Below are 17,771 nucleotides of genomic sequence, written 5' to 3' on the forward strand. Positions count from 1 at the left end.
TAAAACTTATACTTGTACACAAAGAAATAACAACAAGTTTGACATCTAAAATTATTTTTGTAGTAGATACATAATGCTTTCTAGATAGTATATGAAGTTAAATAAATCTTAGGGTAAGCATTTACTTTTTAATAATGTTATGAAAGCTTCCATTTAGTTTAAGCATAATATAAATGAATTTAACTAAACCCTCAAAGCAGAATTATGAATTTTTAAAATTCACATTGTAGATATTCTTGAATGTTCGATTTATAGTTATTTAGGGTAGCTGATTTAAAATACAGTGGAATTAAGGGTTATACACTATTCAATCATACTTGCTAAATGCTGCATTGCCAAACTTGAATTAAAATAGTTCCACTTGTGACCAGGAGATGGCGCTGTCATGCAAGATGCTGCCTTTATTTATTTATTTTTTTATTTTAGCATGCTGTTTTCTAACAGACAGTGGGTACCATCGAGTGAGTGTCAGAACAGAAAGCTAAGGCAGAAGCAGGGAGGATGCTGTGGTCGCCCTTTCTTGTTTTTTCTTCTTTAGTGAGGCTAGAACACATGTGAGATTTTGCTTTCTGCTCTAGTCAAAATTCTAAAGAACTGCATTGGAGACTATTATATTCAACACATACATGTGCTGTGATTTGCAATTCCTTTCTTTCAGGTAAGTCATCATGATTCTATTTTTAACCTATAAAATGAATTGTTATCTGTGTTATTAATGGCATTTAAAATAAGACGTGCTTTGTTATCTTGTATTCAGATCTTAAAGATTCGAAAGCTATAATTCTAGCTGTTCTGCATTCAAATATATTCCTAGGCTAAATTGAGCTCTGACTATGACATATTGCATCTTTAATATTTGTCTGGCTTCCCAGACTTTAGCATCCATCCATGGCTATATTTGCTTACCTTTTAAAGGTGACGCTATCAAAGTGAGGGATGGATCTTCCTCTCACAAGGGAAATACTGCTTCTTAATGCACTGAACAAATTGTAAAGATGTAATGAAGCAGATCAACATGGCAGTGGCTCTGCCAAAGCTCAGGGCTGAGCCGTCTGATAGCAGCCTCAGAGGTATGCCAACATACTGCGCCCAAAGGCCTTTTGAACAATTCTTGCTGGTATGATGTTATGGATTGTTTATGCTTTTCTTTCTGCCTAATAGAAATAACATGTAAGTCATTTCTCCCACCTGAATGAAGATTTATGTAATGTGTTTAATAGACTTGGAACGATGGCACAGAGCTTCCCCCTCCCCCAGTGTGAATATAAGGAGTAAATTGAAAATAAATTAATTGTACAGATGGGTTTTCCTTAGATTTTAGTGAATCTGTGATGCTAGGATTGTGGCCATTTAGAATAGTTGATGTTGCAGAAGGTGTTCACATTTGAAAATAATTTTGGTCATGTGATATTAGCTGTGCTAAAGAGTGGAATGACTCAGGAGGTGGATATTGCATGCAACAGCCTTCCTTCTTTCTGAGATTGCTCATGATTTAAGTCCTTTTTATTATTATCAGAATAATCACAAGAAACAAATACAGAAATCCCATATTTAAAAGCCACTGGTTATTCATTTAGAGGCATTTTAATTCAATCTTTTAAATATTTAAACTGTTTTCTATAACATAAATTGTTAAATGCTTCACTCCCTCCTCTCGTGGGAAGAGATGTGTGTGGTGCAGTGTGGGGTGTGTATGTGTATGTATGTGTGTGTGATGGTGGAGAGGGTGGCAGGTGGCGGGGGGTGCATAGGGATGTTTCTATCTCAGTCATGGCTTTCCTATAAAGAGGTAGTTGTGCTGTGTCAGAGGTTGTGAAAGCCATGGGGAATGATTTTATGGAATGATTTAGGCCAAAGAGAAAGAAAAATCTATTATGTTAGTATATGGATTTTATAAAGACTTTTCATTTCCACATGACTCTACCTACATGGGTATTTTAGAATCACAGATTTTTAAAAACATTTATCCATTTATCATTTTTAAAAAAGCAGCTATGGCTGAGACATTAGGTAGATTTCACATTGAGTGGATTTATGCATTTAGAGTCACATACTATATTAAAATCAGGCAAGGCTAGAAACTGGCAGTTTTTTAGTGTTTTCCACAAAACCAATTTACCTTTACCGTGATCATATCTAAATGGCATAGGTGTATTGATACTGACTGTGTGTGTGTGTGTGTGTGTGTGTGTGTGTGAGAGAGAGAGAGAGAGAGAGAGAGAGAGACATTTTGGGCAAATTCTATAAAGTAATTTCAGTGTACAAGTTGCTCAATGACATATCATATGCAGTGTTAAATTTTCTTGGGTACTTGCCAAAATATCCAAGAAAACTAGATTAACAATTGTGGTGACTGTTTTCTTGGTGTTCTCTTTTCACTATTAAATTAGGTATACCACATTTTTTTTTTTTTTGTACCAGGGATTGAATCCAAGGGTACTTGACTGATAAGCCATATCCCCTGCCCTTTCTTATTTTTTGAGACAAGGTCTCACTAGGTTGCTTACAGTCTTGTTAAATTGCTGAGGCTAGCTTTTAAACTGAGATCTTCCTGCCTCAGCCTGCAGAGCTGTTGAGATTACAGGCAGGCCCACCATGCCTGGTTTAGGTGTGCCATTCTACCCCATGCCCATATGAAATAGATGGCCTTGTACTAACTCACAATTCTGATACTTCTCCTTGGGAATAGATTACACATATAGATTTATCTATTGACACAAGGCTATTATCTCATGTCCTGGCCTTCTCTTCCTTTTTCACTTTATAAGTACCAATTGTACTCTAATTCTTCAATTTCTTGAGAAAAGAAGGGAATTAAAATGTGTCGCTTCTGTATGTAGTATTTGTGAGGTGTCATATGTTGCCAAGAACTGTCCATAGAAGAAATTGAGAAATAGTCATGTGGTTTACATCAAAGAATTCAACAGGAAAATATACATATATAGATAGCATTATAGCTGCAAATAATATAAACACCAAAATAAGGAATAAAGAAAGGTGAGAACGTACATGTAATCCAAATATGAGGGCTTGTCTTGCATAAAACATTTTTTTCTACTTAAATCAGATGGTTCCTCTGAAAACGTACCCTCAGATTCAGAATAAAAGTAGTCCCAATTTCTATCCATGAGGATCTCAGAACTTAGAGAAAAAGATTTTGTGAGGATGTGAGAATGAAATTTGATCTTTAAGAGTGAGTTGGATATAAATAAACAAAAATAGAAAATTGCTCATTTGGGGTATAAAGGTGAGGAAAGCAAATACAAGAAAATGGAGAATTATAGGGCAGTATATAGGAAAATGATAGAGAATGACAGATAATCCAATCAGATTGAAGGGATTTGCCTGTTTGTTTTTGTTGTCATTTCCCTTGGAGCAGCAAAAGAAAGGATTTCGGTGTTGTGCATGTGACATACTGACACCTGCTTCCACACAGAGGTAGTCTGTAAGAAGCTAAAAAGTTTTTGTCCAGAAATCAGATGAGAAGTTAAGGCTGAACCTATGTGTTTAAATGAAGTTATATGCAAAAATTATGACACATAAATGCACATTTAAGGGAAATAAAAGTGAAATGAGCATGATGGGGTATGATCTTAAGATTTGGGGAGTAAAGGGAAACTAGAAACCATGTAATTTACTTGTAGAAAAATAATGACAGAAATGGGTGTCATAACAATGTCATAGAAGGCAAAAACAGGTAACTTGAATGCAAAAATGAGGATCAGCGACAGTAGAAAACCGATAAAGGAGATGATTAATAAGAGCATAGGACAGAGATGAGGGACTCAGTAGACTGGCAGAGTCTGGAGCTCTAAGGACTAAATGGGAAATGAGACAGTTGGGAAGTATATTTTAAATTTTAGAAAGTTTACCTGTGAAAGTTAAGAGAGAATATTTTACCACTTGGGGAAGAAGGTACTATGGGGGGGGCACTGGATTTTAGTTAAGATTAGAAAAACTTTGGCCCCTTTGTAGAGTAAGGATGTGAGATCAGTAGAGAAATACTGAGGAAAGAAAAAGTCTTTAAGCATTAGTCTTAAAAGAGTTGGGAGAAGAAAGGACTTTTCCAAATTTGAGACAGGAAGGGATGGGTGATGATAGAGAAGAAAGTTTGTGTAACTCACTTTGAGTGGCTTGTTCTTGGAAATCAAGTCTTTGTCTGTAAGATAAAGTATTAAAATCAGTTGGTTCCTCACAAAAGGCTATTTGCCACATATGGACTTTCTGGAAGAAATAATTAATCCCCAGTAGCAAAACACTTTCCCCGCAGAGCAAGTGTAGTGATATTAATCCTTGAACTGGAGACAAATAGTGGTGTTTCTTGTTAAGCTCATTGTACATACTTCAGTTATCTATTTCTTATTTGGAATGACCTGTTTAAAAACAGCTTCTATTTAAAACTTGCATCGCACCAACACACATCTATTACACATATCAAGTTTGATTATTAAAGGCTGGTTTGCTGGCATTTGGATAACTCCCTCAGTTTCATTAGTGCTTTCACCGGGATTTGTGTAGAGAGAAGAAAGTCAAGGTATCATAAATGTTCTTTCCTTGAGGAAGTCAAGTCCATTGTGCAGCTTCCTATCAGATGTTCTTTTTTCTCGTTCCATTGGTAGTTCCAGAATCCTCACTCATCTTTCCTAGAGCTGATCTCTAGGGATTCTCCTGCACTCACAGGTCATAGAATGGCAACATGGAGCCGAGAAAAAGGTGCAAGTGTTGATGAAGAATCCCAGACCCCACACGGGAGCCTTCTGAAAGAGCTGCTTTCTCAACTCAGGCAAATGCAGTTCAGTTTAGACTTGGTTGAATATAAATATGACATCCTTCATTCCAGAGATGACTGTACCCCACTGTCTGGTGAGCCAGGCAGGTCAAAGTGACAAGGGCCAAAGAAGGCATGCAGGTGGCAGTTTGGGCACCAGTGGCCTCTCTTCCTTTGGGGTCAGCCCTAGACAACATCATAAAGGCAATGTCCCCATGTCCTACAAGTGTCCTGTTCTTCCTTCCTGTCCTCCCCTGGAGACCCCTGGGTATGCTTGCAATTACCTCATTCAATTTCCAGATATTATGTGAAAGAATCTTTGTCTAGTTCCAATTCCTAGTAATTAAAATAAGAAAGAATTCAGTTTGTACCTTGTTCTAATTCTTATTAATAGATTCAGATTATTATTGCAAAGTGTAGAATTCATACCCAATAAATTTCAGTATTTTGATGTCTTTGTCTTTTTAAAGCAGTGGGATAGACATTTGGGGTGTGTGGATGGAATGCCTGCTGACTTGAAATAGAAACGCTAACTCAAATTGAATTCCCTTAACATGTACTGCACACCCACTGGAGGCTCCTGAGCCACGCTTGGCACTAGAGCTTCCGGGGCGAGTGCTGACCATGCGGCAAACTATTGCTTCTCAGCTTGGAGCACTTTCAAAAGCTCCAAATAGCACATTTGAGTTTGTTGTTAATTCCCTTTCAAAAATATCTATTTTATAATGTTATCATTTAAATATAGGAGACAGAAAACACAAGACAAATCTTAGAATAATCGCTTTCAGCTTTCTGCTCTTGAAAAATATGCTAGAAAGTACACGTCAGGGTCTTCTGAAATTTTCTAATGAAAACTTTTTGTAGTCAAAGTCACAAACACTTTTAATATCAACTCCAAGGCACTTTTAGGTGTTGCCAAAAGAAAGATGCACTACTTTCCCTGATGTTATCTCTTTTGCTCTATAAATTTTTAATGCATTTTACTCAGTGTGTTTTAAATAATGATGATAGTTACCGATAAGTTTATTTCAGAGGAAAGCCAATTTTGTAAAAGACTCAAGATTTTTAAATACATACTTTGCATTTTAAAATATTATTGATATGAATTTCACCAACAGCTTCGTCATATGCCTGTTATATCTAGAATACAGTTTACATTATCTCCTCTAATTTTGTTTGAATATACTGAAAACAAAGTTCATGAAAAAATGATTTGCTTATGTTGGCAAACGATCTTGCTTAGGATTCAACAAAGAAGAAGAATTATAATTTCAATTAAGCAAATGAGATTTTTAATAATCAAAATGAAATTTTGATTATATTAATTTTAAGAAGCATCAAAATTTTATGTACATTTTTATAATAACAATGAACCATCATTGGAAATAGAGTTCTGCTTATTGAAATATTATCTCTGTGTAGGAAAGATGACTTGCATGAAAACCATGAGGTGAAATTCTATCAAAACTAAAAAGTAAATACTATTTGGTTATCTCTATGTAATATTCCCACGTTAGTGTCACCTCTCCTTTATTGAATTTGGATTTACAGTAGAAGACAAGTAGAACCAGAAGTAGAGTTGCAGTTAGAAAATAAAAAATGTACATTTTTCCCAGTAATATTGCATTAAATTTTTCAATCAAGATTTCTATTTTGATAAAAATACAATTACTAACTATGTTAATGATACAGAACATTTTTACTTAAGTTATTTCTGAAAAGTTTTAGAAATAAAACTTTTAATAAGAATCAAGGGTATTTAAATATATTTATTTAAATCAGAAGGTATAACATTTTTTGAGGGTAAGAATATAATCACATTAGTTAATTTTAATATATCCTTGGTCAAAATTAACCTTATCCTGGATAAAAATTATCTCAGGAATTTATCATCCCAAAACATGCTTTAAATTTTTTCAGTTATTATTACAGTTTTGAATTATTCAGTATTTGGTGGTGTCTAGAATCAATTGAGATTATGTTTTCCACGTGGGCATGTCTTGGTGATTCTAGTGAATAACTATAAAATCATGTGGTTATGTAATTATGCCCCGCTTCATCTTGTGTTGAGTAATACCCATGGGAGAGTAACAGTAGAATAACAAAATTCTTATTCACCGTGTTTGAAGGACAGTGGATTGGTGGGAATATCATGAAAAAGAAGACAGGATATGAAAAGATAGTGGTGAGAGAAGACTGACACTCTTTGCCTTCCCTGAATAACTGATGTTGCAAGTCAAATATCTAAACCATGAAGCGAGCCAGTCAAGGACAATGTCTTCTTATGAGTCCAGCATTATGAAACTACGGGGATGTTTTTCTCTATTTATGTGTCTCCCCTGAACTAAGCCACTGAGAAAGCTGAGCAACTTCCAGACAGCTAAGATCCGCCAGGCGAGTGCTCAGTCCCACCCTGCTATCTCCCACATTGATAGTTCTGAAAGTCAAGAAGTCTCATTTCATAGGGTAATCATTAAACAATCACATAAACCATCATGTGGTTTTTTAATAACTTCTCCAGAACAACAGGTATAAATCAGTACTGACCAGGCAAACTGGGATGTATATCGTTGGCCCATTTCTTTTGTTTATTATTTTTATTTTTAGTTTTAAATAACATGATTTTGAATGTCATACTTTTTTGTTCTTATTAGTTATACATGACGGTAGAATGTATTTTGACATATTATATATTTATGCAATATAACTTCCCTTTCTTCTGGTTGTACATGATGCAGAATTATGTTGGTCGTGTAATCATACACGAACATAGGAAAGTAATGCCCCCATTTGTTCTACTCTCTTTCTTATTCCCATTCCCCTTCCTCTTATCTTCTCTTTTGTTGACCTGTTTCTAAGGGTTAAAAGAAAGAAAATTCAGAAAAAGAGAATGTGACTATGTTTTACATTAATCAATCTTCCCAAATAATGGTTCATGATCTTTTTGCCTAAGTGTCAAGAAGTTAAAATGTAAGATGACTCAAAATAGATAAGCTGTCCCAATTACTAGCCTGGATGAGATCCACCAACTGAAATCTCTAATGACTCTTGCTTAATCCTTAGCCATATCACTAGTCATGAAGTAGCTTTTGAGACTGACTTAGTAGGGAAATCAATTCTGTGCAGAAACACCTGTTATTGACTGATGTACTCTTATTACCAACCTGGATTCGGAACAAGCAGGTCATGAGAAACCCTTGAACTTCATGTAGTTTTTCCACAGGCTTTCAGGAAAGTGTCTTATACTGATGGCTTCTGGCACTATTCCTGAAACCCCAGGTTAAGAACTTCCTACATATTAGCAATTTAATATGAAGTGACACCTAGTAAAATAAGAGTAATAATTTACACAAAACATGTGAATTTCAATTATGACCACTTGGCAGACTAAATGAACATGTATCTCTTCTACAATATCTAAGGAAATTTAAATAAAATACAATAAAAATTACAGACATAGTTAAGCTCATAATAAATAAAGAGTAGCCACCATATCTAGAAATAAGGAGTCAACCAAAAACTTCAATAAACATGAAATCTGACCCAGTGATATGGTCAGTAGATGGTATAACACATTTAGGGAAAGAATGAAGTATTGACCCTCAAGGAAGTCAACAAGAATCTTATGTGTAGAGCACAGGACCTCAGAGAGTTGTAAATTTCACTAACATGAGAAGTAGAAACTATAATGTGCTAATCCAGGAGTATAAGAAAAACTATCATTATCCTATACTTTAATAAGCAAAAAGTACTTTACAAAGAATTAAAACCTTAGAACTGTGTCAAATATGTTTAGAATTAGAATATACAGTATTCTAGGAAATAAATTCCTCAGTGTTGAAATCAACATAGAATGAATGCTTTTCAGAAGTAATTGCAAAATTTCCCAAGCCACAAATCTCAGAGGAATAATAACATACTCCTAAGATATACTCACAATGAAGTATTGCAAAGCATCTAAGAAATAAACTGTCAGAAGATATATTTAGCAGAATTAACAAAAAATATATGAAATTATCATCTCAGAAACTTGAGATAATAAAGTGGCCTAAAATAAACTATAAATAAACTTGTTGAAAATGATAAAAGAGTTCAGGAATATGCTGCGCACAGTGGCACATGCCTGTAATCCCAGCAGATGGGGAGCCTGAAGCAGGAGGATCATGAGTTCAAAGCCAGCCTCAGCAAAAGCCAGGTACTAAGCAACTCAGTGACACCATGTCTCTAAATGAAATACAAAATAGGACTGGAGATGTGATTCAGTGGTCACGTGCCCTTGAGTTCATTCCCTGGTTAAACCCCACCCCCACCCACCAAAAGAGTTAAGGAATAAAATAAGACACTATTAAATGAGAACAGGCAGATATTGAAAAAATAGAAACCAAAAGAAAATAAAAATTAGCATGTAGTCAATAAATGGATTAAATGGAAAAAAAACACATTGATGTAAGAATTAAATATTTATAGGTAGATATGACAATGTCACCCAGAAAACATCAGTAAAAATTCTTCTAGTTAAAATAAATGATATGGGAGAGGTGGGGAGGGGGGAGGGGGGAGGATGGGACAGGCAGCGGAGCACAACAGACACTAGTATGGCAATATGTAAATCAATTGATGTGTAACTGATGTGATTCTGCAATCTGTGTATGGGGTGAAGGTGGGAGTTCATAACCCACTTGAATCAAAGTGTGGAATATGATATGTCAAGAAATTTGTAATGTTTTGAACAACCAACAATAAAAAATTAAAAATAAATAAATAAATAAAAGCAACTAGAAAAAAAATAAAAAATAAAATAAAATAAATGATACATAGAACTAAAAGGTCCAATAATACTTAAGAGACATTCTAGAAGGAAATAATTGACAGAATGAGGGGATTTGATATTTAAAATGATAATAGCCAAGAAAATTCTGGTACTAATGAAAGACATATATCCTTGGGTAGAAGCAACAACAACAACAACAAAAAAAACAAATTATGAAACTTCTTTCAAACCCAGAGAAGATACACTAGCTATTTGATATTTATTAGTGGTAACAAAGGCATAAAATATAAAATGTTAGTTGGCCTCCAGTAAAGAAAGCCAGCATAAGGGTCAGGAATGTGTATCCAGTTGTGCTGGTGAGCAAGGGAGATCTGTGGAAGAGCAGCCAGAGATGGACCATGAATGGGAAGAGGCACATGTAGACCAAATGGGATGACTATGGAACAAATTACTTAAAATGAATAACATGAATTTTATTGTTGGCTCGTCCTCTGAAGCAAGAGAACTAACACTTAAAGCAGAAAAGTTGTACTGGATATAGTTTATAAATATTTTTCTGATTTTGATTTATAGACTTGCTTGTTTATTGCCTTTAAAAATTCACCATCCCTTAGCTGTATTAATTCAGATTCTCACAAAAAGAGATTGAGTATGATACAGAAGTTTCCTTTCTACCCCATGCTAAGTCCATTCCTATCACCCCTTTTCTAGGCAATAGCTGTTTTTGAATTTGATATGCAATCTTCACATTCATATTTTTAAAATTATACTTCACACAACTTGCATGCACATATAATTTAGAGCATTGCTTGTGAGTTTTTAAAATTCTATGTAGTGGCATCGTTGCCTCATTCTTGATTTTACTTTTGAACTTCAAAGAAATGATTTTGAGAATTGACCTTTTTGATATATAGATGTACACTTCAACCAAGCTATAGGATTTTACTTCATGAGTGTATCACAAAATACTAACACTTCCCATAATGACGAATATTTTATTTAAGTCCATGTTTTTACTATTATAAGCAGTAATGCCATGAACATTATTTATGTATTTTTTATACCTCTTAACATGTATTTGTGAAGTTCAATGGATTTTAAATATATTTAAGTACATTCTGTTTGACATTTTTATCCCTTTGACTCTAGTTCCAATAGTTAACTCATCAATAGTCCAAAGTTTTACTTAGAGTGTTATATTTATGAACTACTTTCTTTGGCAGAAGGCAACCCATTATAATATTTTAGAAAAAAAGAAAATGGAAAATTTTTCAATATTCATTTGATAGCATTAATGGGTTTGAGGAGTACCATTAAGTTTTGTAGGATATCCTTCCTTTGGAAGTAGTGTGATGTTTCTCTCATGATTAAATAGGCATTAATTGATTTAGGGGAGGAAAACTGCAGAAAGAAAGTGCTATTTTCAGCACATCATTTCAAGGATACATACTATCCACATGGTATGTTGGTTCTGATCAGGTGGCTGGAGAAATGTTTCGTTTTTTACTATTGTGAAATTGCTTTTTCCCCTTTTCCATACTGCACTCTTTAGAAGGATGTCACTATAAACAACCCACAGTTAAAGAGTGAGGAGTTATACTCCTCCATCCTGAGGACAGAGCATTATTTGGAATTCTTCTGCATAGGAGATTTTGGTCCTATTTATTTATTAAATTATTTATGTCATTATAGATCATCTATAATTATTTTCAACACTGAGTCATAGAATAAAGTAACTTAATTTTGTTAATGAAAAACATCCCAGTTTGGCTGTTGGGTGCTCTTTCATGTGGTTCCTGTGTACCTTTGATTCACCTCATGAATGTGGACACTAAATGAATTTAACCTGTTTCAAAAATACAATGAGAATAAAGTTTAACTTTGAAAAACACAGTATATTTCACATATAATCATGCATATAACTTTCAGTTTGCTGGAGAGTTTATTGTTTCTTTCCTTTGCTCTTGTTTATTTTTATTTATCTGTTTGTTCTTCTTACATATACATGATAGTAGAGTATATTTTGACATATCAAGCATATATGGATATAAATTATTCTAATTAGGATCCTATTCTTGCAGTTGTACATGATGTGGATTTCCACTGATCATGTATTCATATCTAAACATAGGAAAGTTATGTCTAACCCATTCTACCATCTTCCCTAATCCCATTCCCCATGCCTTCCCTTCATTCCCTTTTGTTGCCATTGCTCTTTGGTGAAGTGACTTCCTATGCTTGTGTGTCTCCCATGAATTGTCTGCTGTCATCTGTTACACACAATTCTAGAGACCCGGAGTACAGCAAAAAACTGCACAATACTCCTGTTCTATCAAGTTTGTATTATTGTATACAGATAATAAATTACCAAACAAATAAGTGAACAAGGTAATTTCAAAGAGACATAAATGGAATGAACATGAGAGAACAGCTACATATTAAAAAATGACACGCTGGACATGGCGGCACATGCCTATAATCCCAGCAGCTCAGGAGGCTGTGGCAGGAGGATCACAAGTTCAAAGCCAGCCTCAGCAACAGCAAGGCACTAAGCAACTCAGTGAGAACCTGTCTCTAAGTATAAAAATAGAAAAAAAAAGGCTAGGGATGTGACCCAATGGTTGAGTAGTGCCCCTGAGTTCAATCCCCAGTACCAAAAAAAAAAAAGAAAAGAAAATGACCTGCTTGGGTTAGGAGTGGGCAGTTAGTTTTGGTTAAAGAATATGGCATTGAGGAGGGACTATTTGAACTAAAATATAAAATTTTCAGCAATAAGAAAATCTAGAGTTGTGCGTTTCAAAGAAAAGGAATTGTGACTGCAAAACCCATAAGGAGAGAGAGGACAATCATATAGGTCTTCATAAATTATTGTAAAGATTTTAATGTTGTTCAAAGTGCAACTGGAAGCTCTCAGTAGGGTTTGATTAGAGACTAACATAATTTCATTTGTATTTTTAAATAACTCTTCTAGCAGGGCTGCAGCACTTTTGACTATATGTAAAAAATGGATTACAGAGAAACAAAGACTAAGAAATCTTTCATGAGACAGGAGAGATGAGACTGACTTAAAGTAACTGGTAGTAAGGACGATGGAGATATTGGAGTCATGTTAAGAGAATTTTGTGAACAATCGTGGTAGGCAGGACTCTGGGTGGTGGGGTTAAAGATGAAGAGTCAAGGTTAAATTTATTTCTCAGATACTCAGTGACAATGGGACAAGTCTTCAGGGAACGTCCCCCCCCCACTACCACCTTTTATGAGCAGTCCCAAGCTGACTGAAAGACTCCAAGTTTGAGCCTTGTAAGTATCTCTGGCTACAGCAAGGATTTCTAAGCACAGTTTCAGTGAAACTTCTACTTGACCAATTCATCTACTCCTTTCATTAAATTTAAATTAATTTTATTTTTCCATAACATAAATACACTATATCTTCATTAGTTCTGTTTTAAAAACACAAAAGAAAACTAAAAAAAATTGTTAATACATTTTCTATCAGAAACTATTTGGTAGCTAGTTGGTTAGTTCTTTTATAAATATGATTTTATCTTGTACTCTTTTCTTTTTAAAACCTACTTTATTGCTTTTTTGTCATTAAATTTTCGTCTATATAATCATGTTTATGGCTACATATTATTCTACTATAGGGGATATCCAACACTGATTTCAACAAACTCCTTTTGAACATCTGTTATTTTCTATTGAACTTTTGAATTATTTTCTATGCTTGTATTCCCATTGTAACAAATATTTCAGGAAATAGGATGGTAAACTTTTGTATACATTTTATTATGTTTTTATGATATTTTCTAGATCATGGATTACTGGATTAAGAGAAATACACTTTTTCAAGGTTGTGTATGTGTAATTGCCACATAGAAAAAATGTGTTAGTGATTTACATTTTCTATCACCATTATACATGAATGCCAATTTCCTTGTTAAGTATGCCAACACAGGGCGTAAGCATTAATCTTTTTCCAATTTAGTAGTTAAAAAATTGGCCAGCAGCAGTAGTGCATGCCTGTAATCCCAGCAGTTTAGGAGGCTGAGGCAGGAGAATTATGAGTTTAAAGCCAGCCTCAGCAAAAGCAAGACACTGAGCAACTCAGTGAGACCCTATCTCTAAATAAAATACAAAATAGGGCTGGGGACGAGTTCAATCCCATATATATATATACATACATATATATATATATATATGATTTTATCTTGTACTCTTTTCTTTTTAATATATATAGATATATAACCTATTTGATTTTTAACATTATAAATTAACATTTTAAATGTTAAGATTATAAATCTCCCAAAGATAAAATCAAAAACATACTAAAATATGGATTCAAATATTTCCATATTTGGAAATGCATCTTCTTTTTTTTTTTTTTTTGTACTAGAGATTATACCCAGGGTCATTTAGTAACTAGTCACATCCCCAGCCCTTTTTATATTTTATTGTGAGACAGGATATTGCTAAGGTGCTTACTTAGTCCCTCACTAAATTGCTCAATCTGTCTTTGAATTCATGATCCTCTGCCTCAGCCTCCTGAGCTGCTGTGATTACATGGCACCTAACCTTGACTTTTACCTTATTGTTTTCTCATTTGCAGTCACTTCATTTTGCTTTCCCACATGTTACTATTTGAGAGTGTCCTTAGTTCAAGCCCTGATTCTCTTTTCTCTTCTATTTACATCTATTTTCTTGTGACCCCCCTCCTTGAATTTCATGACTTTAAATGTCATGTAAATAATGATTACATCTGAAGGACTCCGACTCAGGAGGTTTTTTTGAAGTAGACTTGTATGTCTAATTGCTTATTTGACATGGTGATTTCAATACTTAGTAGATAGCTCAAAGTTAATATGCCCTAATCTAAATTTCTGACCTTACTTCTCACCCAGTCAACCTCTTCCCACCCCAATCCTTCTTCATTTTGATAGAGAGGTCCCTCCAATTTTCTTTGTGATCAGGTTGAAAACTCTGTTATCTCCTTTTTCTAGTATCACATATTCAGTCCTTGGGAATTCCTGTTGACTTCGACTTTAGAATATACCTAGACTATATCTGATTATGAGCTTCCATTTTCCCTGAAGGTAATCTAAATAAGCCACTCCACGTCTCAATCTGTGGTTAATTTCCTGCCTAGACTTTATTATTCTATTCTTTAATATAATCTATTCCTAAAATAGCAGACAGAAATACATTTATGCCACATCACTGCTCAAAATCCTGCAAGTAATGTCCCAACCATTTATTTTCAGAGTAAAAGCCCACATTATAATTTCTAGTAAGATAATATTTGATCTAGTCTCCCATCCATTAGTTCTTAACGGCATCTCCAATTTCTCTTTCCCTTATTTAATTGGGGTATTTCTTGAATATTTTAGGAATACTTCCATCTTTTGGGCTGTTCTCACTCCCTGGAAGGCTTTGTGTCAGATATTTGCATGAGTAACCTCTTCACCTGCCTTACGTGTGTGCTCCAATGTCATTTCTAAGCCATGACTATTTTGACTATTCCGTTTAAATTATAAACCACTTCCTCTCACCTTATGGTACAGAAACAATTCATTTTGTTGTACTATTTTTCTTTGCTATCTTTTTCTTTATTTTGTTCTTTGTTCTTGTATTTTCTTTGTTTTCCTCCCTCCCCCCCTTTTTTGTAACTCTTATCGCCTTGAAGCATACTCTGTACTTTGTATTTTATGCATTAGTAATGCAGGTTCTATGTGGTGTACCGATGTTTCACAAGTGCTTAGAATAGTTACTGACATATAGAGGAACTAAAATTGTTTGTTGGATAAATGAGTGAATCTAAGAATCATAACTTGTGTTTCTTTAAGGTGCACCATACTTTCTCTTTCACCTTTATTGGGCCGACTCACACTTAAAAATACCCACTACAGTCTGCCTGATTTTCATTCAGTATTTATGACAATAGAAATGAAATGCATAGTTATTACAACACCAAGGCTTATAGGAATGTAAATGTATAATTAACCCTGCCTGATGACCTTTTCCTGATTTATCTAACATATGATGCTTCTCATTGACTTCTTTACTCTTTGCTTGCTTATCCATGTTCTGGGTTGGGAGAGCCTCTAAATCAGGAACTTGGTTTTCATATCTATCTCCCAACATCTAACCCAGTGGTTGGCGCATAAGAACATTTTAAAAGATGCTGGTTTAGTCACAGGATGAGCATGTACTTAAAATATAATATTGTTCCAGTATGTGCTATGCATCATGATCTTTCTCTATGTAGATGCCTTCAATCCTTACAATAGTCATATAAAGGGAAATGTTAATCTCACTTTTTTAGAAGTGGTGAAGCTGGTATTTCACCCAGGATCTCAGTCTTTCTCAATTGTTTCAATTATTAATCCCAGTAGCCACATAATAGAAAATTTAATGTACTCCCTGGTTCAAAGATAAATATATATAATGCAAGATTTCTTAGGAATATTGTATTTTTTTTCAGTTTGAAGCAAACCCTTAGCTTTCTGAGTATTATGTGAAGAGTATTATTGTGCTGCTCAGTTCAAGCAAGAAAACTTTCTGCTTTTAATTGTAATAAAATTTTGTATTAACTTAGTGTTTTAGTTAGTTTTTCATTGCTGTGACCAAAATACACAACAAAAACAACTTAGAGGAGGGCAAGTTTATTTGTAGCTCATGGTTTCAAACATCTCAGTCCATAGACAGTTGACTCCATTGCTCTGGGCCCAAGGTGAGTCAGCACACGGTGGGGGAAAGTCCCAGTGGAGAAAAGCTGCTAAGCTCATGACAGGCTCAGGAAAAAGAAAGAAAGTGAGGGGAAGAGGCTATAGGAAGATGCATCCTTCCAGGGCGTCCACCTCCTCCAGTCATGCCCCAACTGCTACCTACAATTTCCATCCAGTTAGTCCATTAAAGCTGGGATGGACTGATTGGGTTATAGTTTTCACATTCAATGATTTTTACCTCTAAATATACCTTCAGAATCACAGGAGCTTCAGGGGGACATGTCATATTCAAACCATAACACTTAGTTTATATAAACTAGGATCTAATCAATATTACCCCACTGACTTCCCCAAAGATAATTCATGCATATTTTGTTCTGAACCTCAGCTTAGACATTTGTTCTTGCTAAACATCTAAAGTCCATATTACTTTATAGAAAGTTCCGACTGATATAAAAATGCCAACTGGCCATTGGAAATTGTATCTTTCCATTCAATCCCATACTAAAAACATTTTTCACTAAATATAATTCTGCCCTTCATAAACTTCAGATTTCCAATGAAAATATTTTTGTAATATCGCCAATACTTCAGAAGATACTATGAACTTTTGCTTTAATTAGGTCTAATTCAAATAGCAATCCCTTTATGACATTCTCTCTGTTCTCATATGCAACATGTACTTCCATTAAACTCTGCATTATATATGCACTTGTTACCCTGCATATTAGCCATATGTATATATGCATACCAGAGTCATTATCTGTCATTTAAATCAGTGAGTTATATAGGGACAAATATCACATCTTATAGTTCTACAAGGTACCAGTACCTATACACACAGCCTACCATAGGAGGTGACCAATATATCTGTTGAAAACTTTAATCAAGATACTGTTTGAGTTTTCTTACATTTATAACATAACTGTGTTCCACTTCAAGAAACTTATTAAAATAGCACTTGGTAGTTTAATATATATGCATTTAACAGTTTTTAAATTTTGTGTTAATCTTAGTGGACTACATGTTGAGTTATAAAGTTATAGGGATACCTTTTTTATAAAATTTTCAGAGAAAACTTTGATGATTATAATTTGGGGATACCTCTCTCTTTCTCTCCCTGTCTGTCTCTTTTTCTCCCTCCAAATCTTACTTAGTGTTTTCTTACTTCAAAGTGAGTAATATTTATAATCAGTAGCAGAATTAACTATAAACACACACACATACATCTGCATATACACAGCCTACCTCTCCTTTTATCATTGTTATCTAGCTTTAAAAGTGCAATCTATAAAATATAATAACTGAGCTTCTACAGAAAAGAGTGAAATGCAGATTGCAATAGTCTTCAGACATCACAATGGCAAAAAAAAATGTATAGCTTTGCAGGAATTTTAAACACTTAATTGCAGGATTGTTTGAGAAAACATGTTGCTCAGCCAATAAGAACCCATATGTTCTTCATTTTTCCCTGAGGTTCTAGTTTATCGGATTGCTGACTTCAGTGGAC

General features: G+C 34.4%; 2 protein-coding genes across 9 annotated transcripts in view; one reads left to right on the top strand and one right to left on the bottom strand.

Annotated features, from left to right (window-relative positions):
* Nucleotides 1-17,771, bottom strand: part of LOC107136895 (sodium channel protein type 1 subunit alpha) — a 939,664-nt gene that overhangs the window by 147,285 nt on the left and 774,608 nt on the right. The gene's annotated exons all lie outside the window — the stretch shown is intronic.
* Scn2a (sodium voltage-gated channel alpha subunit 2) overlaps nt 427-17,771 on the top strand; it is a 151,696-nt gene continuing 134,351 nt past the window's right edge. For 3 of the 4 annotated variants that reach the window (XM_048812407.1, XM_015478974.2, XM_048812406.1), the window contains exon 1: nt 427-658. The gene's annotated coding sequence lies outside the window, so the exon portion shown is untranslated. Of the gene's footprint in view, nt 659-915; nt 1,071-17,771 lie in introns of all 4 variants that reach the window. The other variant, XM_048812408.1, reaches the window with a different exon arrangement.

The sequence above is a fragment of the Marmota marmota genome, unplaced genomic scaffold (assembly GCF_001458135.2).
Source record: "Marmota marmota marmota unplaced genomic scaffold, marMar, whole genome shotgun sequence".
Lineage (NCBI taxonomy): Eukaryota > Metazoa > Chordata > Mammalia > Rodentia > Sciuridae > Marmota > Marmota marmota.